Source organism: Nanorana parkeri, unplaced genomic scaffold (genome assembly GCF_000935625.1).
Source record: "Nanorana parkeri isolate BGI_ZX_2015 unplaced genomic scaffold, ASM93562v1 scaffold1755, whole genome shotgun sequence".
In the NCBI taxonomy this organism is placed as follows: domain Eukaryota; kingdom Metazoa; phylum Chordata; class Amphibia; order Anura; family Dicroglossidae; genus Nanorana; species Nanorana parkeri.
In genome coordinates, this window is record NW_017308023.1 from 4,211 (window position 1) to 12,502 (window position 8,292).

The 8,292-nt window shown below is 36.4% G+C and overlaps 1 protein-coding gene across 1 annotated transcript in view; it reads left to right on the forward strand.

The window, feature by feature from the left end:
* Window positions 1-2,762: 2,762 nt before the first annotated feature.
* Window positions 2,763-8,292, forward strand: part of LOC108799553 (teneurin-2-like) — a gene marked incomplete at its 3' end in the record, with an annotated part of 264,072 nt that continues 258,542 nt past the window's right edge. Inside the window, exon 1 of the mRNA XM_018571426.1 lies at window positions 2,763-2,997. The remainder of the gene's footprint in view (window positions 2,998-8,292) is intronic.

The following is an 8,292-nucleotide window of genomic DNA, read 5'->3' on the forward strand; positions in this document are numbered from 1 at the left end:
CTCCTGAGGAAGCTACTCTGTAATGAAACGCGTTGAGGAAAGGAGCTTCAGATTCCAAACTACGTCTGAAAAACTGTGTCATTTTTCCATGCTGATTATTTTATGACAGGAAACTGTTATGTGATGTGAATACAATACACTGTTGAACCATTGTTGTACCATTTTCAGCCTGTGGTACATCCTTGACACCCAGTAGTCCATGGATATGATTTATTGTAAGCATTTTAGTTGGAGCTTTGCCATCTTTGCCCATTTGCTTATCCAGGGCAGGGATGGCATTACAAGAAAACAATATTCAAAATTTAAAAAACTAAAATATTGAAAATGAAAACAAAATTTAATTCTGCAAATAATATTTAACAAAAAATATTAAAAATAGTGATGGCAGGTGGGAAATGCTAATGTGGGACTTCCCAAGCCATGAACTAAAGGAAGGGCATGTTTTTGTCAGCTGGTATGGAAGCAGAAAACATGCAAGCTGGCATTCAAGCATGGGGAATGTTGGAGGGTGAGAAATTGTTTTCTTCTACTCCAGCACAAACCTGGCATAGGAAAGTTGTTGCTGGAGATGGTGGGGTGGGTGTTGGTGAGTTCTGCTTTGAGATTCAAAGTTTCATTCTGCAGAAGTGCAGGCAGCCTATGACCGTAGGACTGTAAAACATTATTGAAATAAGTCTTCTACCAAATGTGGTGGCCTCAAATATTCTGATTGGGCCTTCCTTCCCAGTTGCCAATATTTTGTTTCCAGATGGATAAAGACCACTGGTCCCTTCAGTTCTCTGCAAGCTGCCCCAGGACAAAATCCTCCTTCAATTCTGTTGATGCTTCTTCCTCAGAACTTTCCTTCTCTCCAGTTGATGGCAACCACGGATGGTCTAATACATCATCATCCACCCCCTCCTCATCACTGGAGCCAACTTGCCAGTAAGCTCCAGCTGCTGGGATATTACTTTTTGCTCCCTGTCTGATGTCCCTTTCCCTTATGGTTATGGGGCTATCTTCCTTGTTCTCAATATCTGGAAGTGCAAATGCTTGCACTTGACCAAAATAATCTTCCTGTAGCAAGTCAGAGATTGTGTGGACAAATAATTCCACTAATTCCTCATTGCCAGCTTGCAGGACTATGGTGGGATTATAAGATGAAGAGGTGGAAAAAGGAAGTAGGTGTATTATCAGTAGTTGCAGTCAACTAGCTGCTCTGTGCCTAGAAGGAAGAAGCAGAGAAAGGCTTAATCAGCAACTCAGCTACCTCCTTTGTGTCCCCTGTCTACATAGCATAGCCACTCTGTGAGATAAAAGGCAACCATGCCCCACCTTTAAATGGTAGCCTCCACATGCAGAATTGTCTATCAGTTTATACACTTACATTTTATGTCAAGATAAAACCTGGCTTTTCTGTTTCTAGTCCCTGCATATTTAAATGCTCATGCACTGTCCTGATACTGGTCAATTTCTACCAAACAGATACCTGAAGTCTATGTTTTGAATTTTTGGGAAGAGACAGAGTTTGGGAAATGTGGGGTTCTGGTTTTGAAGTGTTGATGAGCACTCTGTTTTGATGGTTTATTAAGCTTTTAAGACAATGCTGTGTTGTATTGCAAAAAAAAGAAACGTAGAAATTGTACCATTAGAAAAGTTGAGGTTTTTAGCCTTATCTTTTTGAGAGTAAGTTTTCCTATCGCTTTTAAATCTGTTGTGGCTTCTACTTTCAATCTTTCAATTCCAATCCGTTCAGGTTTATGCCTGCTTAAAAAAAAAAGGTGCTGTGCGACCTAAAAAGCCTTGACAGTTAAACATTAAAAATAAGAAAAACCAGAGCATGGTGTCACTGATGCTACCTGTGAAAATCTGTACTGTTCCATAACATCATGCAGCCTAAAGGCATCTACCAAGCATGCAATTTAAAAGATTTGTGTTCTTTCCATGTCACCCTCAAAGTCACAACTAATGGACCCTTTTCCTGCTGCGCAGTATTTTTAGAAAATGTTTTTGCTTTGTTGATTGTCCCCCATAGCAGTGCACAGATATCTATACCTTGCCTTGAAAATGGCATGATTTAATATCAAGTTTTATCCCCCATATGCTATGGAGTTTGCTACTAAGTCTGAGTTTGGCAAATTTTAAACAAGATTCAACAAATCCCCTGCAAATTGAACCTGGACAGATTCACTCATCCCTACATAACAATAATGTATTGTTGGATTTGATCTGAGTATGTATCTGCTTCAGATAGGTGAGTATAATGTTGTACCTGACTGTTAAAGGAGAAGTACTGGGAGAGTAACATACCCAATACTTAGAGCTGGCTTGTTACACATCAGTAAACGTACTTCTTTGACCCAAAAGTGGACTAAAGCCAAAAAAAAAAGGTTTGGCTTTAGTTCTCTGTTAAGCAATGTGCAGACATGAGATTGCTTGGACATGCTGGGAGTGGGTTAATGGAACATTGTTTTTTTTTTGCTAACAGATGTCCTCTCTTCATAAATTAAATGTGGCAAAAAAATGTAATATTCAGTATCTGTCAATTCTGCTTGCAGCTAAACATGTCTGTATGCATTTACACTAGCATGAATATTTGACTAGGTTTGCGTATTGCATTAAGGGAATTTGTACTACAGAAGCAGTTAGATGGTTACATTTACAAACTGTGGCCCACACTACTGTGCCTTTCTTCCTGACACCTTTTGTTTAAGCCTCATGAGAGCATAATATGAAAGTCTATCAGGTTTTTATATTTCTGTCTCCTTGTTCTTTTTAGGCACTTCTTGTTCAAGACATCGTCTGGAACAACTCCTTTATTCAGCAGTTCTTCTCCTGGATATCCACTGACATCAGGAACAGTATACACACCTCCTCAAAGGCTGCTACCCAGAAACACTTTCTCCAGAAATGCCTTCAAACTGAAGAAGCCGTCCAAGTATTGCAGCTGGAAATGTGCAGCTTTATCGGCCATAGCTGCAGCAGTACTTCTCGCTATTCTCCTCGCTTATTTCATTGGTAATTTTATTTTTATTTTATCTATTTACTGATAGCATTACAGCAATTTGGTTCATTTGATTATTTTGATGTTATTTGATATTGCACTCCCTAAGGTGTGTTTTGGCTTGGTGCCAGGAGGTCATTGATATAATGTTTATAAATGTTTTAATTTAAATGACTGTTTTTATATATTTTCTGTCTGAGAGCTGCTAACCCTCTCAATCTATGCATAGAGTTGCTAACATAGGCTCTCCGCTAGCATTCACAATGGGGTGTTTTATGAAATGTTACCAAGATATAGGGTTCAGCAAAGGACATGAATTAGACCTACATTAAGTTGTAAATATTCCCTATTATAGCTTTCTTTTCTTGATCTAAAAGACAACTGTCTATCATTCAACTAATCAATAGAAGCTTTTGTTGAATTCCAGTATGAACTGTTAAAAAAAATAGTGGAAATACAAGGCATACAATTCTCCAACTGATAATACAAAAAACAAGTATTAGGATGTGTGGGAATCTCTTGTAGATGATAACGTCTGTGTTTATGAGCCTACCATAGAAAAAAAAACACTGTTCTCTAAAAAAGTGTTACCAATGTCAGGGTCAGCATTTGATTGTACTACAGATAAAAACTTTTTTGTAAATGTACAGAGCATTATTTTTGGAGGAAATAAAACATCAAGACCTCATTATAGCTGTGCATATTGTTGGGTGTTTATTTTTCTGTCTATAATATGTGATAGATTATGATAAAAATTAAAATAAACACCCAACAATAGATGGTTTAAAGTTTATTCATTTATTTAGTTTAATAACAATCACAACACAACTATCACCACCTTAAAACTTCCATCCTCACTTTTATTATTTTTTCATCAATTTATTATTTTTCACAATCACTATATTTACCAAGGATATAAATTATCACAGTATTTAGATATACACGAGGAAACGATCATTAGGTGGAACAAATAACACCAAGCGCAACATACTAGCCTTCACTGATCACTATTTATACACATTGTTGCACCTGGTGACTAGGTATATTTTATCCTAGCACAACTAAATTGGTTTGATTATTATCACTATATTACTGTCTGTGCTGACAAATGTAAAGCTCTTTAACACATTCACACAGTGTAACTTAGATTGTCCCTACAGTATAAAGCTGGCCATACACCTTACAATTATCTGCAGATTTTCTGTGGTCAGATGGAAAAGGTGCAACAGATTCCTCCATCTACACTTAACTGTGTGGATGGAGTCATCCCCAACTGGGCCAATCTGTTGCACTTTTACCAGAAAATCTGCAGATAATTGTAAGGTGTATGGGCACCTTTAGTGTTAGAAATGTGAACAACATGTTATTGAAGTGTGTAATATGTAGACTTGTTGTACTGCACCAATAAAGGGAACAATTTAATTAGCATTTATTAGAAAAGATTAAAAGCATTAATGTGCTCATCTGAAAGTCATGAATAAGAACATACTGAATGAACTGGGCAAGGCAAACCTGAATTTAAATATTGCAGTACAACTATGCAAACTTTTAGGACTGAACGTTAACATTCAGTACAATGAGCAACAAGAGGGCGTCCTGTTATTTTTCACAAGTGAGTTCCTGGGAAAAGGCCCATTTTTCCCACCTGATATTACATTTATCATTCTGAGTTACCCTTTTATCATTTTCAAGCAATGGATTGGAATGGTTAATGGCAGCTGATACATGAAAAAAATGTTTGCAGAACTTTCTGGCTAGAATCTGTAATCTTACTATTTAATCAAATATGTGGTTGCTTCTATTGTTTATAGCACTATTTCTCATAATTGTATGCATGCCAAGACATGCTAGCTAAAATAATTCCTTTTTTAGATAATTCTCCATTATTAAAATATATTGGAGAGTTGTATTTATTTCTTTTATTACAACTTCCCACAAATACCATACATTCATTTAAATTTGTTAAGATTTTAAGTGACTTTTATCTTTCAGTAAAAGCTAGAGTAAATTAATGATTCAAAGCTGTCAATTACATCACAAAATCTTCACCATATATTTGATGAACTAATTTATATTTTACCCTAAAACCAAAGCAGAGGCCATTACATTAGTCTAAGTGGAGTTCAAATAATATTTTGCCTCTGAAAGTCATGGCAGTGGGATTATTGTGTCATTTAAAATTGTCAAGGATAAATAATAAAACAAAGTTTATAACTAGTGTTTAAAGGAACTGATTGTTGAATATATACTATCTAGTAGATATATACAGTATATATTTCCAAGGGTCAGATCCAAAGTAATAAGGGCTATTTTTAGGATGTTTACCACATCAACACAGCAAATATTCTCCAGTATCCTGGCTATTTCTTGCATATTTCTGTTTTCTCATCAAGACAGGGCTGCTTCAGTCCCACCCTCTCTGTGGGGATGGTTTTCTTTGTCTCCATTTTAAGAAAAATGTACCTTATTTGTGCATCACTCAGCTATAGATCCTCAAATCATCTCTGAATTGGTGCTGACACTGTCCTTCCTTCTGGAGGGTGGCTACTTTTGTTTGTCATGGTCCTTGTTGTTGTAAATTAGCCACCACTCCAATCTCACTCCTGTGAAGAACTACAATCTAAAACGATGATTGCGTCCATTGTGCTTCACATTTTACATATCGCCACTAACGTTGGATCGTGAGCAATAATTTTAGTGCCATTAATCATTGATAACACTAAACTGATGAGCAGTAAAAGCTTTTAAATTGGCCAATTTTGGGAGCGGTAGTTTTTTTGCGATTTTGCGGACGCAAGCAATTTCAAAGCTTGACATGTTTGGTGTCTATTTACCCCGTCTTTTATATTTTACCCAAAAAGTGGGGTGATTTTGTTTCATAACATAGCATAGGGAATCAGGTTTTTTGTTCAAAATGTTTGGTACTTTTTTGTTATATAGTAAAAAATAAAAACCCCAGTGGTGATTAAATACCACCAAAAGAAAGCTCTATGTGTCCCCCAAAAATTATATAAAAATAGTTTCAGTACAGCATTGTATGACGGAATAAATGTCAGTCAAAGTACTGCAGAGCTGAATACTGAAAAATGGCCTGGCGTTTTTACCGCGATTCGCGGTAAAAAAACGCGTGACAAACGCCCGTTTCCGAGGGCTACTTGGCTGTATCCCAATGGAAACGCGAGACCAAAACGCCCCAAAGAAGTACATGTACTTCTTTGGGCGTAGGCCGTTTTGTATCGCATTCGTACGGGCGGAAATACGGCAAGGTGTGAACCAGACCCATTGAAAACAATGGGATTTAGATATTTGAGCGTTTTGTAGAGCGTTGGTCGAGCGTTGAACGCGCTACAAAACGTTCAGGTGTGAACCAGGCCTTAGACATTGACCTAGTTTAAGTGCCTTTCTGTTTAGGGCCAGGCTTGCATGGACATATACTCCCAGTGTGTCTTCATTCACACTACTTCTTTAGCATTGACTTCCACAGGAGAACAGATTCTTCCCATTTGTGAGAAAAAACCTGTCTGTCTCCAATCAGACTCGACTGAATTACCTGTTCTAAACTATCAGACACCCTTTCACTGCCAAGGCCACATCTACTCATGTCGCTTACCAGACTTGCATAGTAGCAGACATTGCTTTTGATTAATTCTTCACAGCACAAATACCTGTTTATGGTTACTGTATTTGCAAGAATAATCCATCTCAGTTAGGGGAGGGGGGCACTTTCTCTGTGGGCAATTGGGTTGACTTGCAGCTACTGGATTAGTTGTTATCCACAGCACCTAATCACATTCATAGTTTCATTTGAATGATGAACCCTAATTTGCTGCCAAAGTTTTAAATAATAACTGGAGCACCAATGTAATTTTACATGCTCTGAGTACAGACCTATTCTAATTACTCCAATTATTCCAATTGCTCAGAATAACATCTTCTGAAAGCATCATGTGCAGGGAGAAATGCATTATCAGCACAAACTTTTCAGCAAACACTCATTTGGCTTAAAGGGATTGTATAAAAGTTATTTGAAACTAAAAATATAGCGAGCAAAATATAGCTATTATTTCAGAAGGTTAGTATCAGTTCACAGACTGATTTTTCTTGTTGACTTCATATGATCTTTAAATTAGACATGAAAATTTTGTTTTGTTCCCAATGGATATTTGTATGAATTTAGTTAAATTTGGCTATTTGGATGCATCTAAATTTCCAAATTCATATGCTTCTTGAATGCAAACTAATCTGGATGTTCCATTAACCAAAATTTGGATCTTTCTGAATTTAATTCAAAACTAAACTAAATTGAACATGTGACTGTCCTCTGGCCAATCAGATGTTTTTTTCTTGCTGTTGGGGGTTGCAGTACAAGCACGGTCATGTGACTTCCTGTTGTGATCTTTCCGCAACAAAAATTTTGACGAATACAAAATCCGAAAAACAAACCAAATCGAATTTTAGATCCATAATCCTACAAATAAAAGATATGAAAATTGATACAAAATGAAACAAAGTGAATTTTTAGCGGGGTTACGTGTCTACTTTAAATAGGCAAAATATATGGCTATCCGTAAACAGTTTATCTGCAAAATTCCACTAAAATAGATTTTTTTTCATGAAGCCATAGTAGTTTTGCACCAATGTTCCTCTCTTCTTATGCATGTTTCCATATATTAGGGGAACACACATGTCCTTTTGCATATTTCAATGTACATTACCTAAGGGGGCACATCAGGTAGTACATGTACTATACAGTATGCAGAATGTAGTTGAAGCAGTAGACTTGCCTAATAACAACATATAAACTGTCATTAGCTGAATTAATAATAGCTAATAACAGCTTTGTAGCACATACAATGCACTTGAACTAAGCCCTTTAGTTCACAATAAACAGAAATAGAACACAGATAATGCAGTAAAGTCCTTACTGGTTGCTAATCATACTACAGACCATTAAAGTAGCTTTCTGTGTCCCTTAGCTATTGACTTCATGTTGTGCCAGTTTTATTTCCTTTAATTTGAAATATTCTCAAGTAGTCTCTCTGCAAGTGTCAATTCTAGTTCTGTAATTTGACAACTATTTTGCTTTTATCATTACAACCCTTATGCTTTCCATGTCGTTTCTGTGGCAGTAAAATACTGTAAGCCTTTTGGAGGCATGATAATGAACCTTTGATAAGAAGCATTTACATTCCCGGGAATAGGTGTTCTGCAATATTTTATGCTAATTTTTTTTTTTTAATATGATAATAAATTGTGTAGCATATTTTTGCCAAACACATTTTTAAGAGTGTAATTAACTTCTTTATCTA